The following is a 16,437-nucleotide window of genomic DNA, read 5'->3' on the forward strand; positions in this document are numbered from 1 at the left end:
CATAGTCTTTCTCTTTATCAATATAATCTAGACCCCAATTTGAACCAGTTTATTGTATTGGTTCAACTAAATTCAATTGATTTATACAATTATAGGGAACGTCAAAATCTAATGTTTGGAATAAATATTTTTAAAGTCCTGTCCATTTGTCAACTATCGGGTGTAACAGATAGGTTGAATCTTTATATAGTCTCTGATCTTTGAGTAGTTCATAATGTTCCTCTTCATCTGCTCTTTGATAGTTAAGATCGTCTAATGCATGAAAGAGATCTAATGTTATTTTCATTTTTAATATTTTCTTATTCAGTTATTCAATAACTTATGATTCATCCCTAAACTTACATGTTTGAAAAGTAGCAGAAACTACCTATGGAACGATCAAACCATGTCATCGACATGACACCTCATAATCACAATATTTAAAATATAGCTGAGATCACTAAAGTATTTCACCCCAAATAATAAAATCTTAAGCTTTATAGGAGTATGCTTCTCTAACATGTGTCCAGCAATTTAAATTATGATAAATAGAAATTGATTTTTTTAGTCGACGAATACGATGATATCATTTTTTTTATAAATCAGTGTAGCACCCAAATACCTTTTCAGTGTTCTTTGAAACCCCACCCCACCCCGTGTTTGTTTTATCTAATATCAAACCAACTTTTTGTTGGAGCTTTATGATTCATTATACTGTAATGAAATATTTTCTTCATATTTTCAATGTGTTATTTATAATGTAAAGAAAAGGTAAGCTAACAGAAATTGCACTAGTGTAGTCACAACAGACGTACAAACTATAAAGCACATATATTATATGTGCTATGTAGCTTGTAGGTGCAGAATGTATCATATAAAGTTAAGTTGTCAATCAAAGATGTCAGTCAAAAATAGACATACAAACTAGAAAGTGCATATATTATGTACGCTATATAGCTTGTAGGTGTAAAATGTGTTGTATAAAGTTAGATTACCAATCAAAGACGTCAACCAGTCAAATAGACGTACAAGTTAGAAAGCACATTTATTATATGTACTATGTAGCTTGTAGGAGCAAAATGTATTGATTTATCTATCAAAGACATCAGTGAGTCACAACAAATATACAAATTAAGAAGTGTATATATTATGTGCATTTAGAAAAATATATATATATATATTATGTGCATTTAGAAAAATATATTTACAAAGATAATACATTTACAAAGAAGTATTTTAAAATATAATGTTTGGAATAAATTTTTTTAAGGTCTTATCCATTTGTCAACTATCTGGTATACCAGATAGGTAGAATCTCTATATAGTCTCTGATCTTTGAGTAGTTTATAATGCTCCTCTTCATCTACTCTTTAATAGTCAAGATCGTCTAATGCATGAACCAGATCCAATGTTATTTTCATTTTTAATATTTTCTTATTCAGGTATTCAATATATTATGCTTCATCCCTAAACTTACATGCCTGAAAAGTAGTAGAAATTGCCTATGAAACGATCAAATCATGTCATCGACATAACACCTCATAATCACAATATTTAAAATATAGCTGAGATCACTAAAGTATTTCACCCCAAATAATAAAATCTTAAGCTTTATAGGAGTATGCTTCTCTAACAATGATGTGTCCAACAATTTAAATTATGATAAATAGAAATTAATTTTTTTAGTGGACGAATAAAATGATATCATTTTTCTGATAAATCAGTGTAGCACCCAAATACCTTTTTAGCATTCTTTGAAACCCCACCCCCACCCTGAGTTTGTTTTATCTAATATCAAATCAAATTTTGTTGGAGCTTTGTGATTCATTATACTGTAATGAAATATTTTCTTCATATTTTCAATGTATTATTTATAATGTAAAGAAAAGGTAAGTTAAAGAAATTGCACTAATGTAGTCACAACAGATGTACAAACTAGAAAGAACATATATTATGTGCGCTATGTAGCTTGTAGGTGCAGAATATGTCATATAAAGTTGAGTTGTCAGTCAAAAATGGACGTACAAACTAGAAAGTGCATATATTATGTATGTTATATAGCTTGTAGGTGCAGAATGTGTTGTATAAAGTTAGATTGTCTATCAAAGACTTTAATCAGTCAAATAGACGTACAGTTAGAAAGCACATATATTATATGTACTATGTAGCTTGTAGGTGAAAAATGTATTGAGTTCTCTATCAAAGACATCAGTAAGTCACAACAAATATACGAATTAGGAAGTGTATATATTATGTGCATTTAGAAAAAATATATTTACAAAGATAATATATTTACAAAGAAGTATTTAACAATAAATATTAATTTAAAAATTAAACGAATAACATTACTATACTCCATAAGCTCTATGTTTTGTTGATGTATATGGCCTAATCCCCCTATGAGTAGCATCATCCCCATCATCATGGTGCCTCCTCGTAATAGCAGCAATCGAATTACCACAACGCTTTTTTATGAATATTCTTACATGTCGGATCCTTTAAAAATAATTAGAAACAAGTACATGATGTTAAGTAAATTATAATAACAATTTCTATTATTAGTTAGTGCATGAGCTGTTTTAATAATAACTTATGTCTCCTTCTTAACATAAGTTGGAACATAAGATATATCCAGCATAACAGAAGGTGTTGAATAAAAAATCTAAGAAAATACATAAAGAACAAATGTTAGCCAGTTATAAATGCGATAAGTCATTTTATTTATAATGTTGTAATTATTGACCTGCACGTCAATGGAGTGATCCGTAATCGGCTGAGATGTATAAGGCCTCACTGACTCAGATGTGTACTCGGGGATGAAACAAAGACTCGAATGGGGTATCTAAAGAGTAGTAAAATAAGTACCTACATTTAATAAATATCTCCAAAAATATATAACTGTATGTAGTTAATATTTAACTAGCCTCTCATTTTCTCAGCCTCTACATGTGGTGGAAAGTGGATAGTTGCTCAGGGGTCCCAACTGGTAAGGACGAAGATAGGCCTAATAGCTCTTGATACTGATATAATAATATATTATAAGAAATAAAAACTAGCACAAAAAATAAATAAGTAATTTTTAATAATAACCTACATATCTCCAAACTTTGTCAAGTCAAAACACAAATGTAAAGAAGTAGAAAATCTTGATAATGCATGTCATCATATGGTTGCTTAATCTCTTCATCAACCCAAGAGTTTGCAACATATATGAAAAAGTGATGCGACTGTGGCATGGATGAACAAGCTAGTGTAGATGGAAATGGATCAAACAATGACATCTAAGATGTATCTACATCTAGAATTGGCTCAGACTCTTTTGTTGGGTAGGGCTCTAGGTCAGCAATTAGATGTATCTGAGGCTCTGGCTGAACAGGTGAAAATAATGGCACAAGAAGATGACTCTATCATTGTCTACCCTTATGTATTGGTGTATCATCTTTGCGTCCATATCCTCCTCCTCCCCCTCCTCGTCCCTGACCATAGGTTAGTGGAGATGCTCAACGTCAGAAACAATGTGCCCCTCAAGGGACCGATAGGCTGGTCAAAATACCTACAATATACCAGCTAATATAAATACCATACACATGGTGCGTTGGGTCCAACATCCACTTTAACACCCTATGATATAAATTTTAGAGCCCTATAGGCATTGCCAAGTGAGAAGGTACCATCTACACATAGCCAGAATCTCTGTGAGTGGTTGTATAATAGCAATCATCCATGACGCTGGAACCACTCTAGATATGTATCCATGCTTGCATTGACATTTATTTTCAACCCCACGCAATCATTTATTCCAATGGTGAATACTACTATTATAACGCTCCGAGTCTGTACCCTGGATGCTACACAGTGCTCATAATCTCGAAGGACTACAGGCTAACCCATAACTGGTACGTGCTACAATAACTCTGTAATAAATACTGTAATTGTTGCAAAAAACAATGAAAACATATGTCATAAGGTTCAAATATGTAAATAAATCTAAATGTGGTATCAAAATACCAAAATTGAATATAAGTACTGAACAACTATCTAGAAATACTCTAGTCTGAAAGGCCTGTAAACTGTCTGAACTATGGAGTTGATGAGATAAGTCCCCAACTAACTCCGAATACTAAAAATAATACTGTAATACTAAAAATCACAAGAATATCCTCGAACTATGAGGACTCACCACTACTCTGAAAGCTAAAGATTTGAACTGCTAAGGGCGCTCTGGAGCCAGTGCGTCTGAACCTATGATATAAGATATCATAGATCAAAGAGAAACATGTGTCAGTACTTTGAATGTAATGGTATGCTTAGTGAGGTAGGCTGAAATGCATGGGTTTATATGCATGAATTATACTAGCTGAATAACATAAGTATGACTGAATAAGAGTACATGCATGAATACAAAGACTGTAACTGAGATCATGGTAATACTGAGTACTGAGTATGAATACAGATAACTGATATCAGAGTTTACTGATATTGTATTACTGATTATTTGAATGATTGTATCTGATATTCCTGAATTCTGTGAAACTATACTGAGTTTCGTACCGAGCTTAGTGACTATAGTTGATAGTCCTAAATTTATAAAGTTGAACTTAGTTCTATTCTGAGACTGAGACTGGAACTGAGACACTGGGAGGTAATCATATAAATGACATGGCCCTCTCTAATCTAATTGGGGTCCAAACTGTCACCCCAGTTGGAACGGTGTCAATATCGTTCCACGAGTAAGAACAAGTTGTGAGTTAACCCTCTCTGATAGAAAGCTCTTTCATCAACCCTCGTTGGCAATATAACTTGAATGAGATATATCAACCCTCATAATATCTGGCAGGAAGATATCTTAACCTACTCTGGTTACATAGTTTTGTAACGCAGGGATTGCTACTAAGGGTCAAACCCTCTACTAGCAGGAATGTTCCATCCCTGGGTTCGCTCGGTGCTGAATCCTACTCCCAACTGAATAGACACAGAATTGATTTCTAGTTTGTACTAGGCTAGAATAAACTGCTACTAATATTACATTTTAACTGAACTAAACTGGATTCACTAAGTTTCATTGACTGGCAGAAAACTACTGAATTCTGTTAGCTAACTAAGTTTACTGAGTTCAGAACTGAATACTGAGTTAGACTGGACTAATACTAAACCTACTAAGTTTTCCTTATATCTGTAACTGACTAAGAGTACTACTGATCAAGACGTGACTGATATTGTTCTATGACTGACCATGGCTCTAGGTAAATAGCTAAATTATTGGGTACAAGTACCCCCAGGACTCAATAGCATAAATTATGAAACATGGCACAAACTTGAAACATGTAAACTAAGTACTTGATCATCATTCATTCATTGGGGCATTTTAACAAACACTTGTATAGCATGAACTTCAATACATGCTAATATGATATAAGTCCACTATTCAACTCACATGCATAATTCATCAATCACTTGAAAAGCATAAAATAGGCACACAATACTAATCAACATATGAGCACATAATTCCAGTTATCAAATTCACAATTTGAAGGCTTTAGCATGATCTCAGATGATAACACATTTAAATCATCTAAACCCATATAATATTTATCATGAAACATAGATTTGAAACTCAATTAATCATTATCAACAAGAATATTATCAAAACCAACATGGAATTCATGAAATTCATATACTTGATATTTAAAAATAGTTTCTTGAACTCCAAGGGTGGAAGGGACCTTTGGATGAACACTTCACATACCTTGATAACTACTTTCAAGAAGATCGAAGTGAGTTCTTGAGACTTGAATTCTTGAACTTGATGAGGCTAGGGCTTGCTCTTGAGAGAGTTATATGAGTCAAGAATGATATTTTACCTTATAGGCTGATTAATTTCGCGTTAAGGCTGAATAAGGGTGCAAAAAATGACCCATTTTCCCCCACAACCCATATTAAAATAGTGCTGAATAGGGCTGTCCTCGTGTCACGAGCCCTGCTTGGGTCAAATAGCCATCGCGACGCGACCTCTACTTGGGTCATATAGCCATCATGATGCGACCCCTACTTGGGTCAAGTAACCATCGTAGTGCGACCCTTACTTGGGTTGACTGGCCCTCGCGACGTGGGGATGTCGTGGCCCTTCACTATTTTAGGCATCTAAACTCTCCCTTACGCCAGTCCAAAAAATCCAAAACTCGCCTGTGATGACCTACAAGTGACCATAATCATGAATCAATTTAAAAATTGACAAACTAAGTCTGGAAAGGTCGAAAATAAACCCCTCCAAATTTGGAAGGCTAAAATGATTCTAAGTCTTGATACTTAGCTAATATATTCTAAGTGTGGGACCCCTTAACAAGCTTAAAGGACTAAATTAGGCTAGAATTTTGTAGGGTCTTACAATATCTCCCCCTTGGAAATATTTTTCCTCGAATTAGACTGGTTAAACTGAGAATACTAAGAGACTGGATTTAGACACCGAACACACAAAATTGAAGCATGATTTCATGACTAATGTTCCTGATATACTGAATTATCATACTAAATATGCATGTCTGATGCATGAGTACATGACTGAGTGGATTCATGAATGCATGACTGAGATTACTGATAAGCTGAGTTTCTCATACTAAACATGCACATCTGATGCATGAATACATAACTAAACTGACTTGTGAATATATGACTGAACATGTAATGGTAACTGATACCAAGTTTGTACTAAAAATCTGAGCATGAAATTGAATAAGCTTAAGGAAAATTATTACCTTGAGCTGGGTCTGAATTAGTGGAGAAGAGATGAGGATACTTGGTCCGCACATTTGCTTTTGCTTTCCAAGTAGACCCTTCAATGGACTGATTCCACCCAAGAACTGTGACTAGAGGGGTTTCTTTGTTCCTATAGCTACGAATATGATAGTTAAGGATTTCAACTGGAATCTCTTCATAAGAGAGACTATTCTAATAATCTATGCCCTCTATAGGTACTATGACTACTGGGTCACATATGCAATTCTTTAGCAAAGAGACTTGGAACACTGGATGAACTGAAGATAGATCTGAAGGCAACTCAAGCTCGTAAGCTACCATTCTGAAATGGCTGAGAATTCGGTAAGGGCTGATATATCGGGGACTGAGTTTCCCCTTCTTGGCAAACCTCTTCACTCCTTTTATGGGAGAAATTTTAGATACACAAAATCACTGTTCTCTAACTCGAGATCATTTACTGTACACGTATAAATGGGAACATGAGAACATACTGAGCCTAAAATGTATACATGGACTGAGTATCTTAGGCTAAACTAAGCCCCTGAATATATGGCTTACGGTTGATATTGGACCTTAAGGGTCAACCAATGAGTACCCACTATACTAATTGAATTCATTACGTATGGAAAAGCTAGGAGGTTTAGGGTATGAAAACTTGGGGGTTATAGTGCATCTCACCCTTAGGACATTATGTCCCTCGAAGAATACTGACTTGATTGAGATACTGAGGAAAAGCTAAGATGTGCACCGGGCACCTATGAACTGAGTCGTGATTGAGTATCTGGGATCCAAAACTGAGAGATGATACATGAATTGAGCTGAACATGCAACTACCTAGTTGCCCCATCTTGGAACAGTTACATTCATAAGACTTCGGATAGTGCAACTAGTGGGGAAAGTTGGGAAACCAATCCATACAAATTTGTCCACCCAACTGCTAAACTAAATTTCTGGCTTTACAAACTGACTTATGATGAAAACCCGTGCTCAACTGGAGCACTTCCTTGACACTCTTTCTATAGAGTTTCTAGTCCTTGACACTCTTTCTATAGAGTTTCTAGTGACTTTAGGGAGCAAAGAATCTTTGCCTAGACTGAATGAAGCGTCTGAATAAGAAGTCACATTCTAGATAAATTTATGTAATATGTGGTGAGGCCTATGAAACCTCATCTAAGATAGAGTGACTAAGCCTCATACACTGCAACTAAGATTTTTAAACTTACACATATCTCTTGGATACCCTCTCAACTATACTTTCCACCTTAGCACGGCACTTCACCTGAGACTACTGAAAATATTCACATGGGGTATAAGCACAAATTCATGAACATATTGTCTTATCTGATTAACTAACGGATAATAGCTAAATGCTGGTCATACAAGATCGAACTGCTCTTAGTCTAAAAATAATAACTAGACTAAAACCATAGAGTATTAAGCATATGAGGTAAAGACTGACTGAATAATATCACACAACTGAGCATATAAATTTATGGAGGAATGTATTATTTGAAAGTACAAGACCAAGTGTATAACATGGTTCTAAAATGTCCTACAAACTGGGGTGCTAAAATACTGATATCTGAATAACTGATAACTGTACGCTATTGTCAAGTAAACCTGGAACTGAACTGAGTTACTGATTTGATTACTAGAATAGGACTAGAACCGTGACTAAGATGGTTGCTGAGACTGTAATTGAGAGTATAACTGGGACTTATACTGTAATTGAATACTGAGTTCTGATAACTGGATACTAGTAACAGAGGTTTAGATTAATATTGAAGTATTGTATTTTGTTGGCTAAGCAACTAATTACTGATAGCCATGGTTCTGTAGAACTATCGGAGTTCTTTACTAAATTCTGAGGTTGAATACTAATTATTGAGTACTCAATGCTGAATTGTCACTATAACTGAGGACTTTGGTATTAAATATCAACACCATAGGTTAAGCAAGAGATCTAAATCGAGAATATATGTGAAATAATCTAATTTTGACTGATCATTAGGCCTGGAGCACAAGTTATATAAACTGAACATACTGTAAAGCATGACATGGGTACATAAGTCATGTGCTGCATGATCTGAGTCTTGGAGTTTTGGTATTCGTAGAACATGATTCATGACACTGAGTGAACTGGGACCCTTTATACTAGAAATTGTAATTGTGTATAATTTTCACTGACGTACACGAATATGGGCTATGATCATAGTACTGAGATGTAAGATATGAATAGATATCCTGATAGCTGATGGATTTACTATAGACAAGACTGTCATTGATGAAGACTATAATGAAAATGTTCGAGTACTGCTTGAATATACAGTTCATCAAGTCCATGAAAACTGCTAGGACATTGGTAAGACCAAAGGACATGACTCAGAATTTGAAGTGATCATACCAAGTTCTAAAGGCTATCGTTGGGATGTCACATTCCCTGACTCCAGGCTGATGATAGCTTGATCTGAGGTCTATCTTGGAGAAATAACTGGCACCCAAAATTTGGTCAAACAAGTTACTAATTTTGGGAAGTGGATACTTGTTCTTGACCATGACTTTATTTAACTGATGGTAGTCAATGCAAATTTTGAGAGAACCATCTTTACTATGCACGAATAACAATGGTGCGGCCCATGAGGATATACTGGGTCTAATAAATCCCTTATCTAGGAGATCCTTTAACTACTCCTTCATTTATCTGAGCTCTGCACGTTCCATTCTATATGGCAAGATAGATATGGGTTGAGTATTTAGAAGAAGATCAATTTTAAAATCAACTTCCCTTTTGGGAAGGACTTTGGGAAGATCTTTGGGAAACACATCTGGAATTCACATGCTACTGAAACTGATTCAAGAGTAGGGGTTTCTAAAATAGAGTCCTAGACTCAAACAAGATGGTAGACACATCCTTTAGATATAATTTTTCTAGCCCGAAGGTAAGAAAAAAGTTGACCCCTAAGTGCTGAAGTACTACCCCTCCACTCTAGAATGGGTTCATTCAGAAATTGAAGCTGGACAATTCTTTTTTTGCAGTCGACTGAGGCATAGTAAGAATGAAGATAATCCATGTCAAGAATGACATCAAAATCAATCATCTCTAATTCGACTAAGTCTGCTAAAGTGACTTTCTGAGATATCATAACCGGACAGTTCCTGTATACCCACCTAGTTATAATGGATTTACCCACTAGGGTAGAGACTGAGAAAGGCTCTGCTAGAATTTTGGGACTGACTCCAAAATCAACTGCTATTTATGGAGTAACGAAGGACAAGGAAGCTCCTAGATCTAGCAAAGCATAAACATGCAAATGATAAACTTATAACATACCAGTGACCACATCTAGAGAAATTTCCTAATCCTATCAAGACTAAAGAGCATAGAGTCTATTTGGTTGTTGCCCACTAGTGGCACTATAAGAGGCACCCTGCTAATTCAAGCAGCCGGACTGAGCAGAGGGACGGTTAAACTAACCCTGAGAACCTGACTGAGAAAAATATTTGACCATGTGGCCTGGCTTTTCGTATTCAAAACATACATCACTGCCAGCCTTGGAGATACCCTGGTGGTTTCTACCATATTTCTGGCAAAGAGGATTTGTTCGAGCACTCCTTGGCCTTGCCATTCTGGCCCTCTTGCCCTTTATCCCCTTTTTTCTATGCCTCTACTCCTCACTTTGTGGAGTATAATCTATAAGCCTAGATAGGATAATAGCCAGCTGATTATTTTGAGCATCTATTGAATGAGCTAAGGCGGTGAAACCAGCTATAATTCAACATGAGAAACATGTTCATTCAGGGGATCTTCCTAAATATGTGGAGGGGCTGACTGATTTTCATTCCTTCTTCTGTTAGCTTCTCTGGAAGACAGGTTCTAGAGGCATAAGGAAGAGATTAATTGTACTGAGGGTTTAATTTCATCTTATGCTCACAAGCATGACATAAATACTGAAAGAAGGGAAACTTTTCCTATAACATCTTGTAGCCTCCTGTCCATAAGTGTGGCTCACAATACACCCATGCACAAAACTCTACTAAATGCGGCTTTTAGACTTCCTAAGATAATTTTGAACCTTATACTCCAATACCAAGTTTGTAACGCCCCGATTTTGTACCCCGGATGTTACACGGTGCTCATAATCCAAAAGGACCACAAGCTAACCCATTATTGGTACCTATTGCAATAACTGTATAATAAATACTGTAATTATTGCATAAATAGTTGGAAACATATGCCATAAGGTTTAAATCTGTAAATAAATTTGAATATGAAATCAAAATACCAAAACTAAATATAAGTACTAAAATACTTAACAACTATCTTGAAATACTCTAGTCTGAAAAGCCTTTAAACTGTATGAACTATGGATTTGATGGGACAAGTGCCCAACTAACTCCGACTACTAAAAATAATACTGAAATAATAAAATTCACAAGCTTGTCCTCAAACTATGAGAACTCACCAGTACTCTTTAAGCTGAAGATCTGAACTGCTAAGGGTGCTCTAGAGCCAGTGCGTCTGAACCTGTGATATAAGGCATCATAGCATAAAGAGAAGCATGTGTCAGTACTTTGAATGTACTGGTATGCTTAGTGAGGTAGGATAAAATACATGGGTTCATATGCATGAACAATAATAACTGAATAACATAAGTATGACTGAAGAACAGTATATGTATAAATACATAGATTGTAACTAAGATCGTGGTAATACTGAGTACTGAGTCAGAATACTGATAATTAATATCTGAGTTTACTGATACTATATTAGTGATTATTTGAATGATTGTATCTGACATTCCTAAATTCTGTAGAACTATACTGAGTTTTGTACTGAGCTGAGTGACTATAGCTGATTGTCCTGAATTTGTAGAACTGAACTAAGTTCTATTCCGAGACTAAGACTGAAACTAAGATTGTAGAAGGTAATCATCTAATCGACATGCCCCTCTCTAATATGATTGGGGTCAAATCTATAACACTAGTTGGATGGGTGTCAATATCGTGCCACGGGTAAGGCCAAGCTTGAGTTAACCCTCTCTGACAGGAAGCTCTTTCATCAATCCTCGCTGGCAGGATAACTCGAATGAGATATATCAACCCTCATAATATCTGGAAGGAACATATCTCAACCTACACTGGCTACATAGTTTTGTAATACAGGGATTGCTACTAAGGGTCAGACCTTCTACTGGCAGGAATGCCCCCATCCCTGGGTTTGGTCGGGGCTAAATCCAACTCTCAATTGAATAGACACTGAACCAATTTCTAGTTTGTACTAGGCTGGACTGAACTGCTAGTGATATTACAGTTTAATTAAATTGAACTAGATTTACTGAGTTTTGTTGATTGATGTAATACTACTGAATTCCTTAGATGACTGAGGTTTGAACTGAATACTGAGTTAGACTGGACTAATACTGAATCTGCTAAGTTTTCCTTAGTTCTGTAACTAACTGAGAGTACTACAGATCAAGACGTGACTGATACTGTTCTATGAATGACCATGGCTCTAGGTAAATAGCTAAATTATTGAGTACAAGAACCCCCAGGACTCGATACCATACATTAAGAGACATGGCACAAACTTGAAATATGTAAACTAAGTACTTGATCATCATTCATTCGTTGGGGTATTTTAACAAACACTTGTATGGCATGAACTTGAATAGATACTAATATGATATATTCCACTATTCAACTCACATGCATAATTCATCAATCACTTGAAAAGCATAAAATAGGCACATAATACTAATCAACATGTGAGCACATAATTCCAATTATCAAATTCACAATTTGAAGGCTTTAGTATAATCTCACATTGTAACACATATAAATCAATTAACCCCACATGATATTTATCATGAAACATGGATTTGAAACTCAATTAATCATTATCAACATGAATATTATCAAACCCAACATGAAATTCATATACTTGATGTTTAAAAATAGTTTATTGGACTCCAAGGGTGGAAGGGACCCTTGGATGAACACTTCACATACCTTGATTACTACTTTCGAGAAGATCAAAGTGAATTCTTGAGACTTGAATTCTTGAACTTGATAAGGCTAGGGCTTGCTCTTGAGAGAGTTTTATGAGTAAAGAATGAGATTTTGCCCCCACAACCCGTATTAAAATAGTGCTGAACAGGGCTTCCCTCGCATCGTGAGCCCTACTTGGGTCAAATAGCCATCGCGATGAGATCCCTACTTGGGTCAAGTAGACATTGCGGTGCGACCCTTTCTTTGATTGACCAACCCTCGCGACGCGGGGCTATTGTGACCCTTCACTGATTTGGGCATCCAAACTCGCCCATACGCTAGTCTGAAAAATCTGAAACTTACCTGAGATGACCTACAAGTTATCCTGATCATGAATCAATTTAAAAATTGACAAACTAAGGTCGGGAAGGTCGGAAATAAAATTCTCTAAATTTGAAAGGCTAAAATGATTTTTAGTCTTGATACTTAGCTAATATATTCTAAGTTTAGGACCCCTTAACAAGCTTAAAGGACTGAATTAAGCTAGAAATTTTGTGGAGTCTTACAACTATGTACTATAGCTAGAAAATATTAGTCGACCCTACTTATGTCATCATGCTTATAATGCTATTGATCCTAATTAGGAAACAGTGGAATATGCTATGGATGACTAAACTGTCGCATCACTCGGTCTACTAGGTGACACTCTATAATATTTAAACGTAACATCTTTGATCGTGTCTACCATATCCATCTACCAACCTTACAATAGGGAGGCAAAGTGTCAGAGGATATCGTCATAGGGTGTCCATAGAAACTACAATAAATTACAATGAAGTGTAAAAGAAAGAGTCAAAATATTTATATAGTTAAGTGCTAATTATTAAAGCCTACGCTTTTCATGAAGCATACTTTAGTCTTTTTTTCAAGAATAAAGTGAACTATACTTTAGACTGTTGGATAAAAATTTATTTTATATTACTACATATTTCTTCAAACTTTATTCTACACCTTAGTAGTTAAAAGATCTTAACTGTGGAGGGAAAACAACGTTTAGAATTTGAGGCTTTTAGCCTGATCTGACAGTTATTATTCAACAATATTAGACTCAGTGTGAACATTAGGATAAGATTGGTTTTGTTATCATTATTTATTGTACTTTTTTTTTTTTTACTATTTTAAGGTTTTGGTGTTTCCCATATCTATTGTATGGTGTTTCCTAATTTAGTTTAAGTTCTCCAAATGTTGTACAAATCATAGAGCAAGAATCCACGAGACAACACCTACTTTTAGGTCTTTAATCATGAAAGGAAACATTTTAGATTATATTGGTGGGAAATCTTTTGCTAGGCTATTAATAGATTATATGTAATGTTCCAAGTCGCCACAATATACTATTTCCATAATATTCCCAAGTCCAACTCTTTTTTCCTCCTTCAAAAACATGATGTTCCAGCAAATAAGCAATAGTGCATCAAAAATATATTTCGATCAGAAAAAAAAGGAAATAAGGACCAACCTTATAAGTCTCTCACTTTAAAAGACTAAAATAATTCTACTTAATCATTAAAATGACTTTATTGGTCATGTATAAGTATCCTTTCATTAAAATCTTCTATCTCTTTAAATATACATAAATTTCTCTAGAATTTCCTTTGTTTCTAGTCTTACAAAATTGTCTATGTCAATCAACACCGCACAATATAATACAACATAAATATGGACTCACATGGCACATTCTATTAAAACAAAATCTTCTCATGGGCCTATAAAATAAATAATTTCACTTAACAATAAAAACAAAATAAAATGGTCCCACACAGCATATTTGAATAAAACAAAGGTTGCTCACGAGACATAAGGAACATATAAATATGGCCCCACACGACACACTTTAATACAATATAACATAAACAAAACATACCTACTAGTATGTCATTGATAACACTCAAATTACACTCTTGAATGGGTGTAAGCGATCGTTGTCAATATAAAATCTAACTAGGTTGGGGTCGAATTCCACAGGGAATAGGGTGTGAACTTCGATTAGTTTACAAAATGCTTTACTGATAGTTTACTGTTTTCGAAGGATGGGAGTTTAAGTTTCACAGAAAGTCAAACGTCACTTTCAATGCTTTAGTGTTTGTAATCAAGATAAATAGGAAACCAAAGTTATGTTCACCATGACTTTTGAGAGTTGACAGATACTAGGCAATGATTGGGATTCTTGAAGTACATAGAACAGCAGACTATCCTTGACTATGATACTTTCTGACTTATCTTTCGACCTCACCAGATAATTTATTATCTAATTCTCTCGAACTTAGATATCTTATCTATTTTCAAAAGGATGTTATCTCAGGTAGATTAATCCAGTTACGGCATCAATCATTAAACAGAAGGTTGGTAGCTTTCGAGTCCCTGTTGATAATTCACAACCTCTAGTCTATTTCTCCGTTAGAAGCAAATACAACCTAAGGTATAATCCAATATTTGCAACCACTAGATTTCAGTTAAAACAATAGAATTTTAAGATGTTCTACTACTCTTTTAATCCGTTAAACACCTAGCATCATATCGAACCCTAATCTATGGATCCCAGAACTCTGGCTAATGGAATTAGCCGCTCATGATTTGATGAACGAAATAACAAGTTGAATTCATGATGATAAGGATCAACTTACGAATGGATGAAAAACAATAAGTAGTTCCTTCAATTTAATCACAAGGTGGAAGACTAAAAATAGTTGATAAGAAACAAGAAGAATAATTGATGATAGAGAGCAATGTACGACCCTCTCTTCTCAGAGTTAATGTATCCTAGATAATGACCAATCCCTAAAAACCCTAAAACAAGTCTTTAAATAGTCAATCCTAATTAAGGAAACAAAATTAAAGTTTCAGTTTTCTCTTTGGATTAGACAACAATACTTTTGATGGCGCGTCAGACACCTGACGACGTGTGAGAGATGTCGTCAAAGATTCCAGTAAATTATTATTTTCTAACTCTTCAGACGGTAATCCTAATGGTATGTCAAAGATCTTGACAGCGCTTGCAAAATAGTGTCACCCTTTACTGGAAATCAGCATACTCTGCCCTCTAGTTGACAACAATTTTGACGAGATGTCAAATATTTGACGGCCCTTCTGAATCATCATCATAGTTCATCTAATCTTCTCAGGTTCTTCTAATATTGACGGTGACTTTGACTGCCTGTCCCATGTATGACGGCGGTTCAAAATGATTGCCATGTACATTTTAGCTTATTTCCACCATATTTCAACTTTTTTATTCTTTTTTCCTTTGGTTTCTTCCCTGGTCACTTGTATCTGCATTAACCCACAAAAATGATCAAAAACAACAAAAGCTGCTTAAGACTTTGCAATTATTCAGAGTTAGAAGCTTCAAATGTATTAGCATCTTCTCACACATCAACACCCTCAACTTAAATTATTTTTTTCCTAAAGCAACCAAAACATAACTAGGAGTAAATAAAGTACAATTCAGCAGCTAACTACTCTTATCAGTTCAGAATACGTGCACCATCTCCATGATCAATCCAAATAAAATCAACTGTGTCTAATATTTTAAAACAACCATGTAACTCAAAAGCATCTAGATATGGCAAAAATCTCAGCAATAACAACCTAGCACATACCCAAATTACATTCTCTGAACAAAGTAGTTAATAGCAACATACATGGTGTGCCCTCACC

This window comes from Capsicum annuum, unplaced genomic scaffold, assembly GCF_002878395.1.
Source record: "Capsicum annuum cultivar UCD-10X-F1 unplaced genomic scaffold, UCD10Xv1.1 ctg999, whole genome shotgun sequence".
Taxonomy (NCBI): Eukaryota; Viridiplantae; Streptophyta; class Magnoliopsida; order Solanales; family Solanaceae; genus Capsicum; species Capsicum annuum.